The following is a 26493-nucleotide window of genomic DNA, read 5'->3' on the forward strand; positions in this document are numbered from 1 at the left end:
TACTGCCTTTCTTAGCAGAGATCAAAGAGGTGATGATAGATGGGGCTACCTACAGTATCTTGTATAATGAATTACCCAAAGTAATAATAACAACACGAGGCCTTGACTCATACACAACATGTCACCCCCATAAGTATGGTTGGCCTAATAGTACATGACAAACATCAAGTGGTGCAACATCACACAATACCTCATTTGTGAAGGGCTTGATGTTGTAGGGAGGGTGGCACTACTGGCGGACTCGAAGATATCATCCTTGGTGAAGCCACCTGATACTGTACGGCTACGGGTGTGGTGTAGTCGGTAGGCCCAACCGCTTCACTACCTCTGCTGAAATGAGGTTCTTTTGGGTCCCACTGTCAACAATGAACTGCAGCAGCGAACCCTTCACCCACATTTGTGTGTGGAAAAGACGCTCCCCCTCCTTTGGATCTTCGGGCTCATTCTTTAAGACCTTGGTGGTGGCAACAATGGAACTGGGCTCCGCATCAATGATTTGCTTCCCTTTGTCATTCCCCTTGTTGGGTTATTACTCAAGGTCGGAACATGCATTTGATTTGGAAGCCTTCAACTCGGCCACTAGTGACTGCTTGGTCTGTCACTCACTTGTGTTTCGAGTGGGGCTCTTATGGAACTCACACCACTTTCATGTGTCCTTCTTTGAATTCGTGGTGTTGTTCTTTTCTCGCGGCTTCGACGGGTTGTTTTGGGTTACGCCGCCTTGGCTTTGTCCTTTGCTCTTCGGATTCACAGATCCAAAGTTTGGCTTCTTTTGTTTAAACTTCTGTTCAATTTTGACAGCGTATCGGTACGCCGTGTTGAGTGAGGAGATGTTCAGGAACTCCATCTCATCCTAGATGTACCTTTGTAGGCACCATGGTACTTGAGTACCAAATGAAGCTCAGAGTCCTTGATACCCAACTGTGTGCAAAGGGTATGAAAAATGTTTGTTAACTCCGGAACATCTTGGTCCCTTCCCTTCCATAGCGTGGTCCATTTTATGTATTTGTTCTCATAGCTTTTAACAGGGCAGTACGACTCCTAATTGGCATACCGAAATGAATTCCAAGTGGATGTGGCTGAAAATAGTGAGCCCGTACTTTCATCCTTCTGCTCGCAGTAGGTTTCCCACCAGTCCTTGACATGGGGGGCTACTTTGAGAAGAGAAAAAATAATCTTTTTTAGATTGGAAAAATTATGAACAAAAAAGTACCCTTCTAGTAGATTTAACCATTTATCTACAACATCTGTGTCTATTTGACCCTCGAAGATGGGGATTTCAAATTACCTTGTACCTTAAAGGGTGTGGCATTTCCAGAGTAGATGTTGGAAGCTGATGTGTCGCCTCTGGGTAGTCGCTGAAGGGTCTGGGAAAAGTTGTCCATCATCACTTTCTTTTGTCGCTCGAGGGATTCTTTGAGAATGATTTTGATAGGATCTCCTGCCCCCTCGTCTTTCCACCATGGGAGGCCGTCGAGATTTGCGAGGCTGGTCTTGTAAAGGTTCAACTAGTTCAAACCCTAACTCCTGATATCCCAACCTCGTTGGGGACATGCAAAGAAAAACATAGAAAAAGAAGACTGCTCTGATAGCACTGATCCATATTTAAATAGGAACACACCAAATTGCAAATATAACAACAAATACAAAGATGCAGTAGAAATAATGCTTCATTTCATTAATGTAAAATACTGAAATATGCTTACAAACAGAAATGGAAATAAACTAGCTAGGGCGATGGTAGCTTATCTCTGGGAGTAGATGTGGCGGCTACATGCCTTTGAACTGTGTTACAATGAGCCTTGAAGGCCTATTTATTGTTGAGAAACAATGGAAAACCCTAAACATCCAAAACCCTAACCCTAGAAGATGAAACACCAAACTGTGGGCCACGTTTCGGGTAAATTGGTACATCAACTTCCCGGGGTTGTAACTTTGGCATACGATCTTCGTTTGATGCACACAATAGCTCGTTAGAAATATCTATCTGAGGACTACGACGTCATGGGACGATGTTTCTCCCATATTTCCCAAAAACGTCTTTTAGGGCATCAAAACGGCTTCAAAAGTTCACGACCCGAAAAATTGCTAAAAATAGTAAATTGTGCTACAATTAAGGAAACTAAAAAACTAAAAGAGAAAGTTGTGGTGGTCCAAATGGGATAGGTGGGTGGCCACCAACATCCACCTAAATCCTCATGGGTCTCTTGGACTTCCACGTTACATTACATTGATTACACAATTATGATCTAATGTAGTGATGTGACCGAGGCGACTCATGACACAACTCGACATGAAACTGCTTGTATGCACATGCTAGGTGTGTTGTTCATGTCGAGTTGTTGTGCTGCTAAGTGATGAGTGTTCTTGTTGTGTACCATAGCTTCACCTCCGCATGGCAAAGTGCGCGGAACTTTCAATGGTCTTGGTGTTCACTTGATGGTTCATGCATGTGCATGTGTCTCCTTCACTTGCTACTTGGTATGCTTCATTTATTTGTGCAACTGCGAGAAAGAATTCTAGCATGTGCTCCTTGTTCATCACATTTGTCATCACGCCATGTCTTATCCATGTACCTGTTCTTCCAATCACTCATGATGAGATGAAATCAAACCCAAAAATCCCCTAGTGTATCATGATGCATTACCTTTTGTTTCCGAGTGCAAGTGACTGGTAGAGAGGACAACGTTCTAGAACAGTGCAGAGCACATGTCAGGCTGGGATGCGAGGGTCTAGGCACTATTAGGATAAACTGGGAAAAGGTCACTGAGAGGCTATGTTGAGCAGTCCAGGACAACAGTGACATTTATGGTATTTGGCTTAGTTGGGAGGAAGAATTGTGTAAATTTTCCCAGGAATGCAGTATGGGCAACAGGAGGCACTGGCAATGAAAACTATGCATATTTTCAAAGGAGGTTGGGATTGGGTTGCGGGAGTTTGTTGGTTAGAACTACAGAGATCTGGGAGGCAGTCATGTAGGACACATCTGCGCAGTTTCTTGGTTGAGCGAGGTGCTTGGCAGCAGCTCGACTACCAATTAAAACTATTAAATTTTTGGAAGGAGTAGAAAGCAAGCCGACAGGGGGACTGATTAATAGAACTGCACAATTCCTAGAGATAGTGCAGTGATAGATAGTGGGTGCCTGTCCCTCTTGTCTACACAATTTCTTCAGGAAGTGCAAGCAGGGAGGTTGGAAACGTCTGCACAATTTTTTTGAGGAGTGCATCCCTGGGTCACTGCCCAAGTCAAATTCTTTGGTTAACCAATGGGAGGCTTGATGGATAGGCTTGCAGGAAGCACAACATGAGATAGCTTCTTAGGAAACTTCTGCGATGTTCTAGGTGATAGTCAGTCAGGTTGATTCCAAAATTTCACAATGCAAACTGCCTGGAGGGCAGCTTCAAGCTCTATGCAATTTTGGGCAATAATTCTTGGTCACTGAGGGCTGAGACTGCGGAATGCAACAAAGAGGAGGTTTGGTTGATGGAGGGTTGTATGGTCAACATATTTTCAGAAAAATGGCTAAGTGTGTGCGAGTGAACTCATGTATATATGACCTTGCGAACACACACTCAACATAACTCAATGATAAGACACATCAAACCAAGTAGACAACATACGCTCAGTGTGACTGACTGCGGGACTGTCTAATGCTGAAAGAGAAAAGTGCGACACTTCGAATAGACCTTCGAACAACCGTGATGACACTTGTGTGACAGTGCTTACAACATTGTGTGTGAGTGTGACGGGTGTTTACATAGTCGAAACAACTCATGCACACGAAGACAAACCTTTGATATCACCATAGCAAGGTTGCAAGAATGACATGCAAATGAACATGCCGAAGACGACAGTTCGTCAAACAAGAGAAAAGGAAGCAAGTCATGTAGAGGAAACACATGAAATGCCTTTTTTGTATTTGCACACATGCATATTACTGAAGACAGAATTATATGACAATAAAAAATGGTCCTGCAAACTCAACTAAGAGATGTACATTGAAAGGTGTTCATTAGTTACCATACTTACCGTCGAGATGATCATGCATCCAACAGTGTTTTCATGCGGGCCTGATCTTTTTACATCACTTGGTTCCTTGGTCCTTCTCCTCAACTCCTTGGTAGTGATCTCAACACGTCACCTCTTCCTGTAGTCAATGAGAGATAGATTAGCACAGCTTCAGCGGGCAGTGACTATTGCTGGGAAGAGGCCATGGGAGGCCCATTTCCACAGTTTTTGAATGTAAGACAGACAGGGTGTTTAGTCAATTTAGTGTCCCAAATTTCTTGCATGAATTATCAACCGAGGTTTGTAGACTGATGAAGTGTGATGCACTATATGTGCTTTGTTAACTTTTCTATTACTTCATTGCTTTGTTTTTTATGTCTGTTTTGGGGGTTTCTGTCCTTTTTTGTCTAAGAATATACAATCTATGAGAAATTTAAATGGATCTAATGAATTTTAAAGGAAAGGAAAGGTTCCTAAGTTAGTCTAATCTCCTAAAAATAGACCAAGAATTGTTGACTAGTTAGAACCTAATACGAAAACAGAGCATCTATCTTATCTTATCATTAGTCCTAATCCATGGATAGAATTCTTATAACCAGAAGTGATATTGTTGCACAAGGTAACTCAGTAATTTCATTCATTTAAACATTCAACCATTCAATTTTGGAATATGATGAAATCAATCTCCTTGAAATTATTTTTTGGAATGTCAAGTGATGCAACTAAGTAAGGGCCTGAAAGCAGAAAAGAGAAGGTAAAAGCATGTAAAACTAACAATGTACTGAGTAAATTCAATCACTGTATGAATTAGATATTTAACCATTTAAGTTAGGATCATCATCATTTTGAAATGGTTTTTGAGAACATTTATTAACACAGTTAATTGATAGTTCTGTTCTAAGAAAATGAATAATAAAACAGTAAGAAAACTAAGCAACGCTGTATTCTTATTACTTTAATCTTCATTCAGTTTTGAAACAAAGTAATTTTTCCATAAAATATTTCAGAAGAACAAGACTGCACAGTTGTGATTTTATCCTTACACTATTGGCTAAAAATTGGAATGAAACATCATTCTAAATTAGAGAAAACAGAGTAATAGAAATTAAACTGAAAACAACAAGAGAAAAAAAACCTCCTTTAGTGCAGGGGCCCTCTACAGCTGATGTGGCAGGAATGATAGCTAGTTAAAGATGCACTTTAAACCATCATTGACAAAACGAAGTTTGTATTATTAACAAAATGAAGTCTAAATACAGAGTATCAACAAAAAGCCTGTAATTCCTTCTAGCTTCTAACTACTTCTCAGTTCATGCAACCGATATTTATACGAAAATAACATAACTGTCTTAAGAGAAAAACTTGTTACAGGTGGCTAATTCAAATTAAATCTAACATGACTGTCTATGAGAAAAACTTTCGACGAGTTGCTTAATTCGAATTGTAATATGTCTGTTTAACTTCTGATCAACTACAGGGGGCTTAATTCGAATTGTAATATGACTGTTTATCTTCTGATCAGCTACAGGTGGCTTAATTTGAATTAACTCTTCAACAGAACTGTTAGACTCTTGATTAGCTATGAAAGAGAAAATCAATAGTCCTACTGCTTCTAGATAACGTATTTGACTCCATATTTGACCATGAGTTTACGCATGATTTTCTGTCGATTTGGACCGAGTGAATAGGATATAATCCATGTGGAGATGATTCTAGAAATGCCCATGTGGCCCAGTTCTTTATTTGACACCTATAACCTGCCAAACCATGAGAGTAGCTACAGAATCCATAGTTGCATAATAGGTTGCGTTTTGTAGCTAATTTACAAAAATCTATTAAAATAGCAAGAACATGAAAATATAATATGGTGATCATTTTAATAAGTTCCTAAGACAAAACCTATCATTTATCGTTGATTGGGTCTGTTGTCTTATGAGAAAATGAGAGAAACATTTGAGAACAAATGTGAAGGAGAAGGTAATTCTGAGGTTCAACATACCCCCATTGCAAAAGCATTGCATGTCCTCATGCAATTTTCCAAAAATGTGAGTTCTTCTTCTCTAATGCATTTGCTCAGACACCTCTACTAGTACATCCAATTTTCTTCTTTTGCTTTTCTTTGAAGTGACTGTCATTCTGGGTTTTCTCATAAGAAGCCTATACTTGAGGTTAATGACTGTGCTGTTCAAAATCTTATTCTTTCTTTTCAATTTCCTGTTTTACTTATACCACAGTCCTAGATGCAAAATGGTATTATCAAAAATTCACTTCTCCAATTTATTTTTTTCTTTCAAGGTTTCATTCTCCTATTTGATATGGCTGTTATTTATGTCTAATTCATTAATTTCCTGTTTGTGAGAGTCAATTAGAGGTTCTTGTGGATTGACAAAAGGTTCTGGGTTCATTGAGGCACTTCTCTTCTCCATTGATTCTATATAATCATATATTTTTTGTTGAACTGGGTCTATGCCTAGAGAGCTTCTGCTTGGGCTACCTTCAAAATGATGATCAGGAGAATTTTGAGGACTGTGTGCAGAAGGGATGTTAACAGGAGATGTTTCTGGGGTTTCCTCATCTAAGCTTATAATCTTTGTCCCTATTGATGATGTTTTCTTTAGCAAACCTCGGAGTCCATAGCTTCTTCTAGGTTGTGGATGACTTACATTCTCCTCATCTGTGACCTTTTTTTTCTTTCTTATCTTTCCTCTTGCCCTGATTTGCTTCCCGATTTCTGGCAGTTCTTCAGAGATTGATTTTTCATCATATTTCCATAATGAAGACTCCAGTCTATTTTTAATAGTTATACTAGTCTTCTTTCTTCTACTTCTTCTAACATTATCTTCTTTAGGTGACTCTGGTGCTTCTTGGAAATGGTTTCTAATGAGGAAATTCTCCCAGGTATCTCCTATGCTTTTTAAATGAAACTCAATCAATACCTTTATCAACCCATGATGATACATGGTTGTATCTATGAACTCTATTTTCTTTTGCACATTTGAGGCCATCCTTCTTAAACTATTTAGCAGGAAGAAAGGAAGATTGATTTCTTGGTTTTCTATGAAATTCATCAGTAAACGGATATGGTAGAAATACATGCAACCAAATCTCCCCTCACAGGTGATAAATTTCTATAATATCAAAAGCATGTTCCTCCACTTACTTTTAAGAGCTGAAATGGGAATTCCTTTTCTAAAAACAGAGACATCCATACCTGGGTTTTTGAGTATTACTTTACATTATTCACTGTGGAATTCCTTATTTTTGAACCATCTTTGACCACGCCTTGGATTTTTTGTAGCCTCAGTTATTAATGACTCAGTTACTGCAAGCTTAGTATCTCCAATTTCTACCTCTTTGCCATCAAAAGATCTAGCAAAGGATTTTGTGATCTCCTTAAGAAAATCATCAAATTTCTTCATGAATTTGAGCCATCCAGTTTTCTGCAACATTTCTTTGAGTTGTGGGCATCCTTCCATGTACTTTTCTCCTACTGGTTCTGATCTAACAATTAGCCCCATGCCTTCTACTACACAGAGTTCTTCAACCTTTAGAATTACCCTTCCTGGTTTACGAAATGGACTGACTGTGAATATCATGAAAGGAACTGCGGGTTTGTATGAAATAAGTAGATGGTAGGGGTTTTGGAGAAACGTGGACAAGTATGTCACGTCGTAGTCATGACTGTTAAAAACAATGAGGGAGTTAATTATGGACCATTATGTGACAAAATATAGAGGATGTGGCGGATATGCAGTACGATGGAGACTGCAATCAAATCAAATGATGATTTGTCAAGGAAACATATGAATACCCATATTATATATGCTTTATGTTCTAACCTTTCTATTTAAAATAAATTTTTGCACTTTACCTCTTAGAACTTAACCTTTTCGTTTGTTGTTTTCTTTGATGCTGATCCGCATATACCCTTTTTAACATATCGGTATTGAAAAGCAAGATTCTTCAATTCCCTGCAATCATCATTTGTTTGGAATAGAGCTACAGAATGAGATATGGTTGCAGAATCAAATTAGTTGCGGAATGGAATTAGCTGTAGAACATGATAAAAATGAAGTATGGCTATGGAACATGAATTTGAAATGAAATGGAAATGGAATATAACAGTGAAAGGGAATGAAAGTGAAGTGAGTTGAAATGAAATGAAATGAATTTGGATATTAGGAACTGCAAAGGGATGTAGCTTTATGTCACTACTTATTACAGAAAGAAAATGGGAAATATAGGATGTCAGAAATCTCTGATTTTCACCCTGTATTTCCTGTATAAGTATGCCAATGAACAATTGGTTTTCATACTTATACATTTTATTTATATATATTTTTATGTTTTTCTTTTTTTTTTCTTTTTTTTTTTGTTATATATATATATATATATATATATATATATATATAGATATAGATATATATAGATATAGGAAAAACTAAGTTAGTGGAGAAGAAGAATTCTTCTTCACCAACTTCATTTCAGTGTTATCTTGGAAAATTTTGACAAAATCCTCTCTTGAAATTGGCTTATGATATATCTTTAACCGATGACCATTCACAAGAAGAGGTACCTTTCTTTCATCTATTGTCCTTATTCTCACTGCTCCATTATTAAATACTTCTTCAATCTCATATGGCCCAAGCCAATGAGTCTAAAACTTTCCTCGAAAATCTTTGAATTTTGAATCGAACAAAAGTGCCCAATGCCCTTCTTGAAACTTCTTCTCCTTGATATACCTATCATGACATTTAGCCCTTTGCTATTGAACTAAACTGGTTCTTTGAACTGTATCTTGCCTAATTTCATCAACCTCATTGAGTTGCTCCAATCTATGTTTCTGTGCTTCTGATAAATCCAGACCCAATCGGACTACCATCTTGAAGGTTCTAATTTGAAACCTATAGGGAACAGGACTTGATTCCCATAAACAAGCTCATAGGAGTATGTCCTATTGTGTTCCTCCATGTAGTTCTGTAGGCCCATAAGGCTTCAGGAAGCCTTTCTGCCCAATCTCTTTTGTGTAGATGTACAGTCTTAGTGAGAATTCCTTCAATCACCTTATTAGTAGATTCAACTTGACCATTTTCTTATGGATGGTAAGGAGTAGAATTTCTATGTTCTATCTTGTATTCTTCCACAAGTCTTTCCACCATTTTATATGTAAATTGAAACCCTTGATCTGTCACAATTTCTCTTGGAACACCAAAACGAGTGAAGATGTCCTCAAAAAGAAAATTAACTACAGATTTTTCATTAGCGAAAGGTAATGCTTTAGCCTCTACCCATTTGGTGACATAATCAGTGTATACCAAAATATACTTCTTTTGTTTAGATGGAGGACTAATTGGTCCAACAAAATCCAAGGCCCATTCTTCAAAATGTTCAATGAGTACCTGAGTTTGTAGTGGCATTTCATTTGAAGGAGCAGGTTTCCCTACCATTTGGCGGCTATCACACCTTTTGACATATTCTTTTGCATCTTTGAAGATGGAGGGCCAATACTATCCTAAATGAAGCACTTTATAGGTTGTCCTCTTGTCAGCAAAGTGTCCACCACAAGGTTCATTATGACATGCCTTAAGAATTTCAGGCATTTCATCTTCTCGAACACATCTTCTGATCATGAGATCTGGACTTGTTTTATACAATTCATTAGTAATCCATAAGTAACTTGACTTGTTTGAATGATTTTTCTTTTCTCCTTAGGAAACAAATGTGAAGGTAATTTTCCTGTCACTAAGTAATTGGAAATATCTGCAAACCAAGGGGTTTGAGTAGTTACTGCAAAAAGATATTCATCAGGGAAATTTATCTTCAACTGGAGTGTTATCTTTGATATTTTGAATTCTAGACAATAAATCAACAACTGTGTTTTGTTTTCCAGGTCTATCTAGAACAGTGATGTTGAATTATTGCAGGAGTAATAACCATCTTGTAACTCTGCCATTAGCAATAGGTTTATTCATTAAGTACCTAATTGCAGGGTGATCTGTAGGAACAAATCTTTCATAGCCTATTATGTAATTTCTGAACTTGTTGATAGCATGAAAAACAACTAAGAATTCCTTTTCATTTATAGTGTAGTTTAACTCAGTGGGAGTCAAATTCTTTCTTGTGTAATAGATGGCACAGGGGACGAAATTTTTTTGTCCTAATACAGCTCCCAGAGCTATATCTGAAGCATCTGTTGAAATGTGAAAAGGCAGTTTCCAATTTGGAACTGTTAAGATGGGTGCTGGTGGGCTCCAGTATTGTAGCAATAATGCTACAACTCCTGGAGCTTCCTTCTCTAATTTTATCAACCCGGTAGTTCGTAAAAAACTTGGAAGTGACGGTGCTGTATGCACAAGTACTAGCTCTTGTCGCAGCTGTCACTTGGTCAGCTGGCACAAGTCTGCTAGGGCTCAAGCCAACTTCTATGAGTTCTCAAAAGAAGCTTTTTGACCGATGAATGAAAGCTATCTCAAAGGAAATTAACCTACTGCAGGAAGAAACTGAAAGCCAACAAGGAATCAAAACCCTAGCAAACCCTAATTCTATCAGCTAGTCCTACTGATGCAAAGGTGGGAATGAAAACTACCAAAAGAGGTGCCATTACTTCTAGGAAGGTGAGATGCATGTGTCTAGACTACTTTGATCTAAATAAAATGTATTTTTGTATTTTTGTTCAAGTTGTTGGATTATTATGTGTGTGCTTCTATCTGGGTCTTTGACTGTGCACGGATAGATCAAGGAGGGAAATGCTTGGAAGAGGTCACGAAGGCTCAGAGAGGGTCTAAGGGATCCCTAGTATCCTTTCAGAGAAGTTCATAAAGTTCAGATGCTTGGAAACCATGTTTACAAGCTTCTACAGGAAGTCTGCAGGGGTTCTACAGGATGTTCAGAATTTCTACAGGAAGTCTGCTAATTTCTACAGGATGTTCTGCAATAGGATTTTTGGGTGAGGGATGAGTGGAAGAGGCTATGTGGATGGACAGGGAGGTAGGAGGGGAGCTTGTGATGACTTATGGACAGAGAGATGAGATGGAGAGGGGGTGTGCAAAGCTGGTTGGTCTAGAGGAGGTTAGAGGAGATGGAAGGCCGAAAAGGTAGAATCACGTGGGTGATAGAAGAGTTTTGGAGGTAAGTGGTCTAACTGAGGGAAGAGTGGATGGCCTAGGCACGACTTATGAGGGTAAAGGCATGAGATAGTGATACTGCACAGTGTAAATGAAACAAATCATCCGTGTCTTGCACAAAACCGAGATTTCATCAACCTATTCTAACTGTTTTCATAAAACCATAGAACAACAACGTGATTTTGTAAGGAAACTCTTGCATGGTACTGAAACAAAGATTCATTCCACAAGATCTGAATGCATGGATGCTGCTACAACCGAGAACATTGCATTAAAGCTTGTATGAACATGTAAAACTGTGTTTTTGGTGGGTGGCACGGGCTGCAATCCCAATCTCTAAACAGAGGTGGAAGTGAGTGTGCAATCAACCCTTTTTTGGAGCTCTGATTAACTCTAATCTCCTTACTCTAATCTAAACTACTGAAAGCAACTTTGTTCATAAAACTAACCTACTCAATCACATCAAGAAATTCAACTCAGCAAACTGTGTTTCCAAATGCATGTAAAGGGAAAGAAGTACAATGCTGAAAGAAAAGTATCAATACAAGGAAAGGAGGTCTATTGCTCTCAGGTTGGGCCCAACCCCGAGAGCTATAGCTCCTCTAAGAACTCAGAACTGAACTCAAATCTGCCTGCCTTTTATTAAAAGATAATAGTCATAAGTCTAACAACATGCCAAAAATGGCTTACAAAGAGCAAAACAGAGCTATCAGCTCGTAGTCCAGAATAAACAACAAAGTTTCAAAAGTCCCCATCGAAGGCTACAGCCTCATCATTTATACATTACAAGGGCCAAGCTGGCCTCCTAAATTAGTGGGGTTTGGCTGCCCAAACTAAGAGTAATCTCCTATTTCCTTTCAATCCGTTTGGCTGCCTTCTAGCTCGGTGGTGGTTGGAGCTCGGAGTTGGGGTGGAGATCACGAGGAAGGCCATTCAATGTTGTGGACAGCCTTCCTACAAAACCATAATCCCATCTTGGGTTTCTCCTAGCCTTCATCTGCGTGGTTTTGCTCCATTAAATGTCAAAAAAACCCTGAAATAAACATGTGTTAGCCACCTAGGAATAGTGACTGCCCTCCTTCGTACAAATAACATGAATATACTAAAAAATGATGCATAAGTGATGAAAAATGAAGGGTTGAGCAAGGGTAAGTAGGCCAAATGAGCCCAAAATGTTACCAAATTTGGGGCTCATCATCACCCCCCAGCTAAAGTGATTGCTCATCCTTGAGCAACTAATCCAGCTCCTCATCCTTAATTGCCTTTACTGCCACCCTCACATCCCAAGCTTCTGCAGTAGTGTCCTCCTTACTGAGATGGAACCCAGCCTTTCTCTCCACCTCTTCCCACTTTTCCTGCTCATCTTTCTCTGTGTTGCCTTCCATTAATCCTAACAGCAGAGGTGGGCTTAGCTTGAGGCCAATCCAGCTGGCCTGGAGGTTCTGCATAGATTTCTTATAGAGGGGCACCCGTACTAGAGCTTCCCTCATTCGAGTTGGAGTATGATATTCTCTGATTTTTAGACTATGGGCCAATGTATTCCATCGGCGGGTGCAAACTTGAATACAGTTATCTCCTAACAGTCTCTCCACATCCTCAAAATGCGCTATGGCCTGGGCCTGCTGATCCATAAATTTCAATGAAGCTTGAGGGTCAGTGGATAAGTGTTGGTGTGTTGATATTAGTGCAGTTGGATCCCCTGGTTCTGGTCTAATTAGTAATGGCTCATTCAGCTCTCAGTTCATGACCGCTTTGGCTTCTGCTGCTCTTTTGTCTTCATGGTTCAACCATGAGGCAAGCGCCATTAACTGCATATCCCCTAAGACCGTGTTGGGATCCCATGAAATTACATTAGGAAGGGCCAAATTATGGAGGTAGAACTCCGATAGTTTGGCCTTATCCTCAGATGAACTGGTATTGCATAATTCAGTGAACTGCTGTGGGTCTTGGAGCTGAGAGATGCCCCTTTGCACCAAGGTGTTGATCTGAAATTGTAACCATTGGTCTCTCAGGTACAGGACATAGGATTTGGCCGGCTGTCTGCATTGTATAGCATCCATGGCCCAACTGGCCATGCAGGCCAATTGTGCGTCTTTCTGTTGCAGCTATTGTTTGAGAGCTTGCACCTCAATTTGCGCTTGCAGCTCTGTTTCCTGTAGATGCGTGGTTGGCTCCCCAAGACCGATGTGCAGTTCCTTTTTGCCTTGCTGTTCTGCTGTGGTGTCCCCAGAGGATGTGCCTGTTCCTCTCCTCAGCTCATGTAGCTGCAGTCTAAGCTTTTCGTTTTCTTCCTGTAGGAACACCCGTTGGCAATTTGCCACGTGTTTAGCCATGGCTAATTCACTTCTGGCCTCCTTGAGTTGCTCCTCCAAGGGACCTATGTCCGCCACACCTTTTGATTTGGCTATTTTCATCCACGTGTGTGTACGTACTCTCTCTTCCTCCAATTCAAAGAATAGTGGCACAGTGAATTTTTGTGGTATAATTTTGCGAGCTTCTAAGAATTTATAGTATGAGCTCAGACTTGGCTGAGGGCTAGGCTCCGGGATATGCTCTTTTTCTTCTTCTCTTGGTGGCTCTACTTCGCCCTCCCTCGGTGGTGATGAGGGTGCTTCCCCTTCCATTCTCTCTGTTTCCTTAAGCCGGGCTAAGGTTTCCTGTAGAGCAGCTTCAGCATCCTGTAGCCAGGATTTTGAAGCCAATTGGTCTAACCTTTCTTTCCAAGTGGTTGTTTTTGGGCTCCCCTCTCATAGTTGACTGATATCTTTGACGGGGACCTCTCCTTGGGCGAAGTAGGGGCATCCTCGATAGTGATTGGGCTGCTGGGCAGAGGCTGTGGCTTGCCCATCTTTATTCTCACACTTCTTCTAGCTTTAAAATATAGAGGGGCCTCCCTCTTTCTGTTTTCCTTGGGCTTAGGAGGTGTACTGAGGGCGGCCAGCACAGCTGCTGCCTCCCTTGCAAGAACATCGGCTTTCTTTTCCCTTGGTTTTCTTTTCTCAGGGCTTCCTGTAAAAGGCCCTTTTTCAGCTGATTTCGGGCTTCGTGTAAAAGCCGATTTCAGTTTTCCTGTAGGAACAGGTGGCACCACTTTAGTTTGCTTTGCTGAGGGTGTTTTACTTTTTGACTTGGTCGAGGCTGCTGTCGAGGTGCCTTTGCTGATGTGGACCTGCTCAGTCTTGTCCACCCTGCTTTGTAATCTCTTCTCTCGGGGTGTTAATATGGGTGCTTCCTCTTTCTCCTTGGCACCCTTTTTCTCTTGTTTCTCCTTTTGCTCTGTCTTTGGTGCTTTGGCCGTGGGTCTCTGGCCTTTTTCTTTCTTTCCTGCGGGTACTGACTCCTTCTCCTCGCTGCTGGAGGAACCAAGCTCTTCAGTCAACATTTTTATATTGCCATCCTTGGTTAAATTCCGGAAGGCTTCCCATGAGAGAGGGACTTTGTATGTGTGGAGTGCATCCTCCACGAGGAGCTTAATGAGCCCGTGATGAGCTACCTGGTCTGGTGTGCCGTCCCTCAACTTGGTGGCACATTCAGTCATAGACTGCAATAGAAAGTAGGGAATGCTTAATTTGTTCTCTGCAGGTAGGTCCATCTGATGCCTCAATTCTGTGAGTAACCGAAAATGGTACCCATACACAATGCTAAACTGACCTTCGCAGGTGATGTATTTCATGATTTGGAGGCTGACTTCACTCCACAGTGGCAGTAAGCTAGTCCTGCGAACCCCGTTCTTATCTTCTGAGAACTGCTCCTCTGGTGGAAAGAATTCTTTCTTAGCGTGTTGGCCTAATTTCGTCTCTTCTTTGTCCCATGGTACTCCCATTGGGAGCTCGGTAACTTGGCTGATGACCTGTGGGTTGAGTCTGAGACTCAAAACCCTGAAATTGACGGTGGCTAATGTCTTTGATTTTGGCGTCAGAGCCCGCAAGGACTCTTCTGCCACCTCATCATCATACCCCTGCAATTTGTTGCAGAACGACATCCATTGAGTGCGGGTGAACAGCTCCACCACCTCAGGGTTCTCTCTTAGTTTCTTAGAGTCGGTTGGTTCCTTTCTGATGAACCCACTTGGCATGGTGAAAAACTGCTACGTTGGCTAGAGGTGGCGGATGCAACAAACTAGCCTTTTGGGACAGAGCCACGCATACAATTCATGAAAACTATCTCTAGATGAGTTTTAACAGAGCTTTAATTACAAATTATATCCTGTAGGAGACTTTACATACACCCTGACGACAATTCATGCAAACGGCAGACAATACTTGCATTCCTTTATGAGCAGACTGTAGAACGTCGACTCCGCCACCCTCGAAACCAATTGCATGGGAGGCAAGGTTCAGGCTTACCTTTTTAATTCGCCACCTTTGACGTGAAGAGCCCAATTTTCCCGTGACAGCGAGCTTCCTGTAGAAGCAGCTCTCCTGTAGAAACAGCGCACGGGTTCTGGAGAACACTACATTAGTTCTGCGCTCTCTGTGCTACTTAACAGACGTTCGAACGGCCAAAGACTTGGAGTGTCGAGCTTCAGAGGAATCTGGATGCTCACTCGACTTTCAAACAGCTGATGATAAATGCATGGGGTGGCAATCTAGCCGATAGATTTGAATCCAGCGGAATCCGTGGCGTGGGGGTGAGCTGTCCCTGCGGTCCATTGGGCGACGTCACTTAATCATTCTACTGCAAGTTCCCTGACTGCCGCATCATTCACCGCAGATCCGCCGACGCCATTTCTGTTAAAACGCGCTTCTCCCCGACTGGATGGCTCTCACGTGCGCACTACCCGTTCCTTTTGCCACGACCACCGTTTACACATCCGACTGGACCATCTGACTAGTCGACGTGGCCAGTCGAATGGCCATACGACCGCTCAACCCATTCACTTCACACTTGCAAACATTTCAAAGTAAAATTCATGTAATTCGACGGAAGAAAGGGCGAGGCACTTACCTGTGCAGCCGTGCCATGATCTTTTAGGCTCTTGGACGACGATGACTAGATTTGCTTGCTGCTGTTTAATTGCACAGGCCCGGAGGTTCCTCTTCACAGGCTGCTGACGATGAAGCTTATGATTCGGCTGCATGTGCCCGCATTATCATTGCATGTTGCAGGCGCTTGAATGGTGTACAATCTAGTTGGCTTAACTGCTATGGGACTCCTGCAGGATGTCCTGTAACAGTTTTTCCTCCTCGAGTGCATGCTGAACGATGAAGACAGTGGCATCACGATCACGCTCATAGGGCCCTTGGATAGCTGTGATGGGTATTGCATGGCACCTCAGCATCTTTTTTCATTTAAACATTGGTTCCTCTTGATAACTCAATGATTTGTTTTGATTTTGCAGGTACTTTTATTGCATGTCAACTGGGGTGGTAGCAGAAGGTGACAGCAGTGTGTGATGGAGGAAATAGTAGCTTGCATGCCTCCGTGTCGAACCTTGGTCATTAGATCTCCCCACATAATGAATTCTGGGCCGTCCCGAACTTCTACAGGAGGTTTCCTGTAGAAATACAGAACTTCCTGTAGAAAGTCTGCACCTTCCTGTAGAAGACTAAGCTGTGATGAAATCGTGCCCATACCTTGGAGAAGATGAGTGTTTTGGGAGGAGGTGCTGGTGACGTCTCCTGGCAGCATGATAACGATCCTTGACTTCGAGTTGAGAGACCTCCTCTCCTTCATAGAATACCTGCAACCCATATGCATTGCCACATTATAAACTTGCTGTCCCTGTCTTTTTTTGCTTATTATTTTTTTTTCTTCTTCCTTTTCTTCTTTTTTTTTTTTTTTTTTAAAGATAGCAGGGGTGCCTCAATGAGGTTTTCACCCTTGCCATCTGCCTTAAGCGCCTCAGAGAGGTTTTCACTCAAGGATCTTTTTGAAATCCTTTTTTTTTTTTTTTTGAAAGACAATAGGGGCGCCTCAATGAGGTTTTCACCCCTACCACCTGCCTTGGGAGCCTCAGAAAGGTTTTCACCCAAGGATCTTTATTTTATTTTATTTTATTTTATTTTTTTATTTTATTTTTTTTAGATCTTTCAGGGTATGCCCAAAGCAGAGGCAGAACCCTTCTCTATGACCAACACTGATTTCTCCACAATTTTGATGAACTCTTATCTTGAGAGAGGTTTCTTGTAGATCTTCAGTCGATGCCCATTGACAAGCATGGGGATGGACTCCTCATCAATGGTCCGAATAAGAACAGATCCATTGTCATGACATTTTTCCACTGCATATGGTCCCAGCCATCTGGTTCTCAACTTCCCCTTGAAATCTTTGTGTCTGGAGTCATACAACAACGCCCAATCTCCTCGCTGGAATTGCTTGTCATTGAGGTGTTGGTCATGCCACACCTTTCTCTGAAGTTGAACCAATTCTGAGTGAAGGAGGGCCTGCATTCGGTGCTCGTCCAGTCCATTCAGCTGCAATAACCTTTCTTGTTGGGCATGGCTGAGATCTAGGTCCAGCTGAGCTACCAACTTCAAAGTGTTGTATTCAAATTCAATTGACAGCAAAGCTCTCTTCCCATAGACCAGCTCATAAGGTGTGAAGCCGGTTGTGGTCTTCCAAGTGTTGTTGTAAGCCCATGTGGCCTCAACAAGGCGATCTGCCCAATCTTTCGTACTGCTACTCACTACCTTGGTCAGAATCCCTTCCAATGCTCTATTGGTGACTTCCACTTGCCCATTTGCCTAAGGATGATAGGGGGTGGAAGTCCTACGCTTGATTTTGTGATGAGCTAGTAGGTCTTCAATTAGGTTGGATGTGAACTGGCTTCCTTGATCGGTGACTAGCTCTCTTGGGTAGCCAAATTTGTAAAAGATGTTTTCTCTTAAGAACTCAGCCACCTTTTCTTCTGTTGCCGCTTTGATTGCCTTAGTTTCTGCCCACTTTGTCAGGTAGTCACTGCACACAATGATGTAAGACATTTGCCTCGAAGGAGGGTTGATTGGACCCACAAAGTCCATACCCCACTTCTCAAATGGCTCAAGAGTCACTTGAGGTTGGAGAGGCATCTCATCCCTTTGAGTCAGTTTCCCCATTCTTTGGCATCGGTCACATTGGCTGATATACCTTCTGACATCTTGATGAAGTGTGGGCCAATAGTAGCCTGCCTGCAGGATTTTGAAAGCAGTCCTCTTTGCTGCAAAATTTCCTCCACAAGGCCGATCATGACAGGTGAGGAGGATATCAAAGACTTCCTCCTCCCTTACACAACGCCTTAAGATCTGATCAGGGCCAAGCTTGAACAGGTTGCCCCCGATCCAAGTAAATGAGGCACTTTTTTTTATGATTATGCTCTTCTCTCTTGAAGATAGGTGCGAAGGGAACTGTGCTGAAACAAGGTAGTTTTCTATATCAGCAAACCATGGAGAGAGTACTGAAATAGCAAACAGATGTTCATCGGGCATCTAGTCATCTACTGTTCCATCCTCATCTGCAGATAAATCCAATCTAGATAAAAATTCAGCAACAACATTTTCTTTACCTGGTTTGTCAACGATAGTCAAATCAAATTGCTGCAACAAAAGTAACCATCTAATAATACGAGCATTCACATCTGTTTTATTCATTAAATATCTAATTGCAACATGATCAGTATGTACAAATGTTTGATAGCCAGTGATATAATGTCGGAACTTGTTCAGTGCATGGACCACAGCCAAGAATTCTTTCTCGGTTACAGTGTAATTCAGTTTTGCTTTGGATAAGTTTTTGCTAACAAAGTAAATGGCATACGGAAGTTTTTGTTCAACTTGTCCTAAGGCTGCCCCTATGGTTTTGTTCGAGGCATCAGTGTGGATGTGGAAAGGTAGGGCCCAGTTTGGACCTCTCAAGAATGGGGCAGACACCAACTTGTCCTTTAATTCATTCAAAGCCCTCTGACAATCATCAGTCCATTTAAACTCCACATCTTTTGCCAACAAGCCAAACAATGGTGAGGCTAGCTTGCTGAAGTCTTTAATGAATCTCCTGTAATACCCTGCTAATCCTAAGAAACTCTGAACATCCCTTACCTTTTGGGGAGGTGGAACCCTCTTGATGAGAGCAATTTTATTAGGATCCACCTGTAACCCCTGGCAAGAAATGGTATGGCCTAGCACGGTCCCTTCAGTCATCAAGAATTCACATTTTTCAGGACTAAGGGACAGGTTCATCTGAATGCATTTGGTTAGGACTTTTCCCAGATTGGACAATGCTTCCTGGAAGTTGGACCCATAAGGAGTGAAGTCATCCATATAGATTTCCACCGCATCATGGACCAGCTCAGAAAAGATGCTCAAGACGGCTCTCTGGAAGGTAGCAGGAGCATTGCATAGCCCAAAGGTAAGAACTCGGTAGGCAAAGGTACCCCAAGGACAAGTGAAGGTGGTCTTATCTTGGTCTTCCGGGCTGATTTGGATTTGGTTGTACCCGCTAAACCCATCTAGGAAAGAGAAAAACTTCTTTCCTGCCAATCCATCCAACACTTGATCTATGAAAGGTAGAGGGAAATGGTCTTTCTTGGTAGCTTTGTTCAGTTCTTGGTAGTCCACATAGATTCTCCACTTCCCATTTTTCTTGGGAACCAACACCAGAGGGGACACCCATTCGCTATCTGAGATGGGGTAAATGAATCCGACATCCAACAGTTTTTGCAATTCTTCCTTGACAATGTCCTTAAGGGCTGGATTCATCCTCCTCTGGGGTTGCCTAACCGGTTTACAATCCTCCTTGATGTAAATGTGATGGGTACAGACCAAAGGATGGACTCCTTTCATCTCCTTATAGCTCCAAGCAAACGCATCTAGATGACTGGCCAACAGACTACACAGCTCCTTTTCCTGAGAAGGAGATAGGGAGGAGCTGATCTTTAACGTCCTCTCAGGGCCGGACTCCACATTCTTGACTCTGGGAGTGACAGGGTCGGTCGCACAAAGGTCCACTAAGGTGCTGGCTTGGGCATCCTCCACCAATTCCTCTAAGGTCAGTGCACTGGGAGGTGGATTTTGGATCAAGGTCTCAATCAAATCATCCTCGGTTGGGGGGTCTCCCCTAGTGGTGTCTAGGGTGCACAAAGGGGCTAAGTACACCTCATCTTCTTCTCCTTCCTCCAACCAAAGTGGTAAGTGATGCTCTAAAGAGGGTTGGGCAGGAGGGTATAGGACTAGCTGCTTGGACATAGGACCATTTTTGATGGTCATGTTTCCTGCACGACAACTTATGTAAGCATCTGCAGTGGCTAACCAAGGCCTTCCCAAAATAAGAGGATATCCAATGAGCTTTGCCTTTGGTTGCAGCACCAAGAAATCTGCAGGGTATTCCCAAGAGTCAACAGAGACCAAGACATCCTCCACAATCCCTTCGGGAGTCACGGTGGAGTGATCTGCTAGTTGTAGGACTGTCGAGGTCTTCCTCAAGGAACCCTGAAGGTTGAGTTTGAGCATGGTATCCCTGGACATCACATTAATGGCAGCCCCCAGATCAATCAAGGTGTGAGGTATGATGGTGCCATTGATGTGGACATCTACTACAGGACTCCCAGGATCTAGATACTTTGGGCAGATGACTTGTCCCAACATGAGGTCAGACAATTGTCCTATGACATTGATGGTTGAAGCATCCCTATTTCGCCTGCCTGGGTGTCTGAAACACTTTTCCTTAACCAGTTTGTTGTATATTGGCACATCCTTGATGGCTTGGAGAAGTGGTATTTTCACACACAACTGCTTGAGCTCTCCCAGAAGCTCATCCTCCTCTGGGTTGGGTTGTGTGGTGGCTGTTAGTCTCTCAGGAAAGGGTGGAATAGCCTTTGGTTCACTTTCCTGTTTGTCTTCCTCGTCCTCTGGGGGAGGAGGTTGGCGATCCGGAAGAGTCTTTCCAGATCGCAGATTGATCTCCTGGATCTCCACAACATAGGTAGGGCATGATGTTTCCCTAGTGTATACCTGCTGGGCCTGTCTGTTGTTGGGGTTCGGGTTCGGTTGTGCAGGCATTTGAGGTTTCCTTGGAGGAGCAGGAGGTAATGCTTGAGGTTGCACTGGTGGTGGAGGCAAAATGGCGAGAGGAGTGTTGTACTGGGGCCTCCACCCTGACTGAGGTGCATTCCACTGAGGCTGCGGCTGGGCATGTGAGTGATATGAATGAGTAGTGGGTTGAGTATGATACTGAGGTGGATAAGACCATGGAGGAGGTACAGACCAGGAAGGATGAGCAGGGGGACCCCAGGAAGGCATAGGAGTAGATTGGTTGGGGCTGTAATAAGCTTGGGGTGCCCCTTGCATCCCCTGCTGGTAAGGTCTAGGTCCTTGTGGCCTCCTTTGGTTGAGGAAATAGAGAGGTTCAGTGGGGGCTTATGTCCCTTGATACATGGCTTTAAGCCCAGGTAAGGTTGGACATTGATTTGTGGGATGGTCCTCCTCACAAACGAAACATACCTCAACCGAATGTAATGGGCATTCGTTTTTAGGGTGTCTCCTTGTACACCTAGGGAAGAAGATAGCCAAGGCCCTCTCAGTTTCTTCCTTCTTCTGCTGGATCCTGAATGTATCAAGTTTCATGGCAATGGTCTGTCTCACCTCACTTTTGAGATCCTCTAATTGATTTGCAAACTCATGTTTGGAGAAAGGAATACCAACTGAGAGGAGGTTTCCTCTACCTCGCTTCCGGGCTACCCTAGAGTGGTTTCTAAACACAGTATTTATGTCCTCATAAGGCAGTTGGTAAATATCTCCTCCAGCTAACATATGAAGGGTATCTAAGAGGTCTTCAGGGACAACTCGGAGCAGGACCAACTTGAGGGATTCAGGGTCAAGTGTGCACCTGGCCCGTTTATAGCTAAGTTGGAACCTTTCCTCATAATCCTCTAAGGACTCATCATTTCCATGGTCATCCGGAAGATTTCTCCCTTGGTTTCCTTGGACCTACAGTAGTCTCGGTACTTGGTATTGAAAGCTTGCTGCATCTGAGCCCAAGTGTTGATACTATTCCCAGGTAAGCCCATGAACCAGCGTAATGCGACATCCTTAAGGGTTGAGGGGAAGAGTTTCAACTTCTGCTCATCTTCAGTATAGTCATAGGTTCGACAAAGGACAGCAAACTCAAACAGGAAGGTATCAGGATCTTCAGTAGTCAGTCCATGGAAGTGAGGTAAAGCGGAGGGGCTAATGTTCTTCATTTTCATGTCCCCATTGGTCTCTTGGATGGGGAAGGCACCTTCTATTCTCTCATCTTCTCCTCTATTGTCAGCCATAGCCTCACATGGAATGGTCTCTAATTCTTCTTCTGCTATAGGATCTTTGTATATCTCAGGAGGTTCACCTATAGGTTCTTCTGGATCACTGTCACCGAAGAAGAGAGAAGGGTGACTCAGTGATGTAGTGGGGGTGTTGGGTAAGAATTTGCCTGTTTTATCTCGATTCCTACGAGGCATGAAATGGAAAGACTTTTGATCGCTTTTGTTTTTTTTTTCTCTGGTACCTACAAAAACTGAAACAGATTGATCTACAACTATCTTGCTGAAATGAAAATGCAGAATTGAAATGAAAGCAGGAAAGAACTAATCTACTTTGCTCAAATGAAATTGCAGGAATGGAAATGCTAGTCTATGCTTGCAGAATTGAAATGCTAATCTATGCTTGCAAAAATGAAATTGCGGAATTGAAATGTTTATCTATGAAAGCAGGAAATGTCTATGCTACTTTTGCAGAATGGAAATGAAATAAACTACTTGGCAGAAGGTGAGAGTAGGAAAATAGAAGAAAAGCAACAATTACTAATACTCTGACGCTTCCCCGGCAACGGCGCCAAAAAGATGGTGGGCTCCAGTATTGTAGCAATAATGCTACAACTCCTGGAGCTTCCTTCTCTAATTTTATCAACCCGGTAGTTCGTAAAAAACTTGGAAGTGACGGTGCTGTATGCACAAGTACTAGCTCTTGTCGCAGCTGTCACTTGGTCAGCTGGCACAAGTCCGCTAGGGCTCAAGCCAACTTCTATGAGTTCTCAAAAGAAGCTTTTTGACCGATGAATGAAAGCTATCTCAAAGGAAATTAACCTACTGCAGGAAGAAACTGAAAGCCAACAAGGAATCAAAACCCTAGCAAACCCTAATTCTATCAGCTAGTCCTACTGATGCAAAGGTGGGAATGCAAACTACCAAAAGAGGTGCCATTACTTCTAGGAAGGTGAGATGCATGTGTCTAGACTACTTTGATCTAAATAAAATGTATTTTTGTATTTTTGTTCAAGTTGTTGGAATTATTATGTGTGTGCTTCTATCTGGGTCTTTGACTGTGCAGGGATAGATCAAGGAGGGAAATGCTTGGAAGAGGTCAGGAAGGCTCAGAGAGGGTCTAAGGGATCCCTAGCATCCTTTCAGAGAAGTTCATAAAGTTCAGATGCTTGGAAACCGTGTTTACAAGCTTCTACAGGAAGTCTGCAGGGGTTCTACAGGATGTTCAGAATTTCTACAGGAAGTCTGCTAATTTCTACAGGATGTTCTGCAATAGGATTTTTGGGTGAGGGATGAGTGGAAGAGGCTATGTGGATGGACAGGGAGGTAGGAGGGGAGCTTGTGATGACTTATGGACAGAGAGATGAGATGGAGAGGGGGTGTGCAAAGCTGGTTGGTCTAGAGGAGGTTAGAGGAGATGGAAGGCCGAAAATGTAGAATCACGTGGGTGATAGAAGAGTTTTGGAGGTAAGTGGTCTAACTGAGGGAAGAGTGGATGGCCTAGGCATGACTTAGGAGGGTAAGGGCGTGAGAGAGTGATACTGCACAGTGTAAATGAAACAAATCATCCGTGTCTTGCACAAAACCGAGATTTCATCAACCTATTCTAACTGTTTTCATAAAACCATAGAACAGCAACGTGATTTTGTAAGGAAACTCTTGCATGGTACTGAAACAAAGATTCATTCCACAAGATCTGAATGCATGGATGCTGCTACAACCGAGAACATTGCATTAAAGCTTGTATGAACATGTAAAACTGTGTTTTTGGTGGGTGGCACGGGCTGCAATCCCAATCTCTAAACAGAGGTGGAAGTGAGTGTGCAATCAACCCTTTTTTGGAGCTCTGATTAACTCTAATCTCCTTACTCTAATCTAAACTACTGAAAGCAACTTTGTTCACAAAACTAACCTACTCAATCACATCAAGAAATTCAACTCAGCAAACTGTGTTTCCAAATGCATGTAAAGGGAAAGAAGTACAATGCTGAAAGAAAAGTATCAATACAAGGAAAGGAGGTCTATTGCTCTCAGGTTGGGCCCAACCCCGAGAGCTATAGCTCCTCTAAGAACTCAAAACTGAACTCAAATCTGCCTGCCTTTTATTAAAAGATAATAGTCATAAGTCTAACAACATGCCAAAAATGGCTTACAAAGAGCAAAACAGAGCTATCAGCTCGTAGTCTAGAATAAACAACAAAGTTTCAAAAGTCCCCATCGAAGGCTACAGCCTCATCATTTATACATTACAAGGGCCAAGCTGGCCTCCTAAATTAGTGGGGTTTGGCTGCCCAAACTAAGAGTAATCTGTTGTTTCCTTTCAATCCGTTTGGCTGCCTTCTAGCTCGGTGGTGGTTGGAGCTCGGAGTTGGGGTGGAGATCACGAGGAAGGCCATTCAATGCTGTGGACAGCCTTCCTACAAAACCGCAATCCCATCTTGGGTGTCTCCTAGCCTTCATCTGCGTGGTTTTGCTCCATTAAATGTCAAAAAAACCTGAAATAAACATGTGTTAGCCACCTAGGAATAGTGACTGCCCTCCTTTGTACAAATAACATGAATATACTAAAAAATGATGCATAAGTGATGAAAAATGAAGGGTTGAGCAAGGGTAAGTAGGCCAAATGAGCCCAAAATGTTACCAAATTTGGGGCTCATCAGGTGCCTAAGAAATTTTTGCTTTTAAAGTCTCAAATGCCAACTAGCAATCAGGATTCCAATTGAATTCATAATCTTTGTTAAGTAATTTGAAGAGTGGGGATGCTAGTTTAGTGAAATTTTCTATAAACCTTCTATAATATCCTGTGAATCCTAGAATACTTCTAACATCCTTTTGACAACCTGTAATTGATAATTTAGAGATGACTTCAACTTTAGATTTATCAACCTTAATTCCATCTCCTGAAATGTGATGTCCTAAAACAATCCCTTCTGTAAACATCATAAAAGATTTTTCATGGCTTAGTGAAAGGTTTGCTTCTTTACATCTTTTAAGAATTTTTTCCAAATTTTCTAAATCTTCTTCAAATGTATTCCCATAAACTGTAAAGTCATCCATATACACCTCTACACAATCATGTATTAGATCTGAAAAAATTCCTAGTACTGCTATTTGGAATGTTGCAGCTGCATTGCAAAATCCAAAATGGAGTACTTATTAGGCATAAGTTCCCCATGGGCAGGTGAATGTGGTTTTGTCTTGATCTTCAGGTGGTACCTGAATCTGATTGTAACCACTAAAATCATCCAAAAATGAGAAATACTTCTTACCTGCTAATGTATCTAACACTTGATCTATAAAGGGCAAAGGAAAATGATCTTTCAGGGTAGATTTATTCAATTCTCGATAATCAATACATACCCTCCATTTACCATTCTTTTTAGGCACAATCACTAGAGGAGAAACCCACTGGCTATCTGAAATTGGGAAAATGAAGTTTACATTCAACAATTTTTGCAAGTCCTCTTTCACAATTTCTCTAGATTTGGATTCATCCTTCTTTGAGGTTGTCTAATAGGTTTACAATTTTCCTCAATTTAGATGTGATGTATACAAGTCTTATGAATAATTCCTTTCATGTCAGTGTATTCCCATGCATATGCAGAAGAATGTTGTTGTAAAGTTTTGATTAGCTTTTCTTTTTGTAATTTTTCTAAGTTATTATTTATGTTGAATGTTTTCCGTGGAAAGATTTCAACTGTAGAGCTACCAAATTCTTCCATAGAATAAAGAGACATTTGCCTAGATGACAAATATTCGATATTGGATTTTCCTTGAAATTGATCATGTTCATATTCCGGAGATGATTCAAAATTTTCCATTCTATTTAAGATTTGACTATCTTCACTAATGGTTGAAATTGTAAAGAGAGGGCGAATATCATTTTCATCATCAATCCATTTTTTTTCATCTATCTCTATGATTGTTCTTACTGGAGGATATAGAGTGAATTTCTTGGTTGAATTACCATCAGATATATACATATCACCAGATCTACAACTAATGAAAGCATTAGTTGTAGCCAGCCAAGGTCTTCCTAATATATGTGGTTGTCCTCCTAGATTGTTCTTTGGAGTTAGGATTATAAAATCAACAGGGTACTCCCAAGAGTCTAAGAACACTGAAATATATCCTATCACACCATCTGGTTT

The sequence above is a fragment of the Pinus tabuliformis genome, chromosome 6 (genome assembly GCF_031772625.1).
Source record: "Pinus tabuliformis cultivar Carrire ecotype Pingquan chromosome 6, CPIR1, whole genome shotgun sequence".
Lineage (NCBI taxonomy): Eukaryota > Viridiplantae > Streptophyta > Pinopsida > Pinales > Pinaceae > Pinus > Pinus tabuliformis.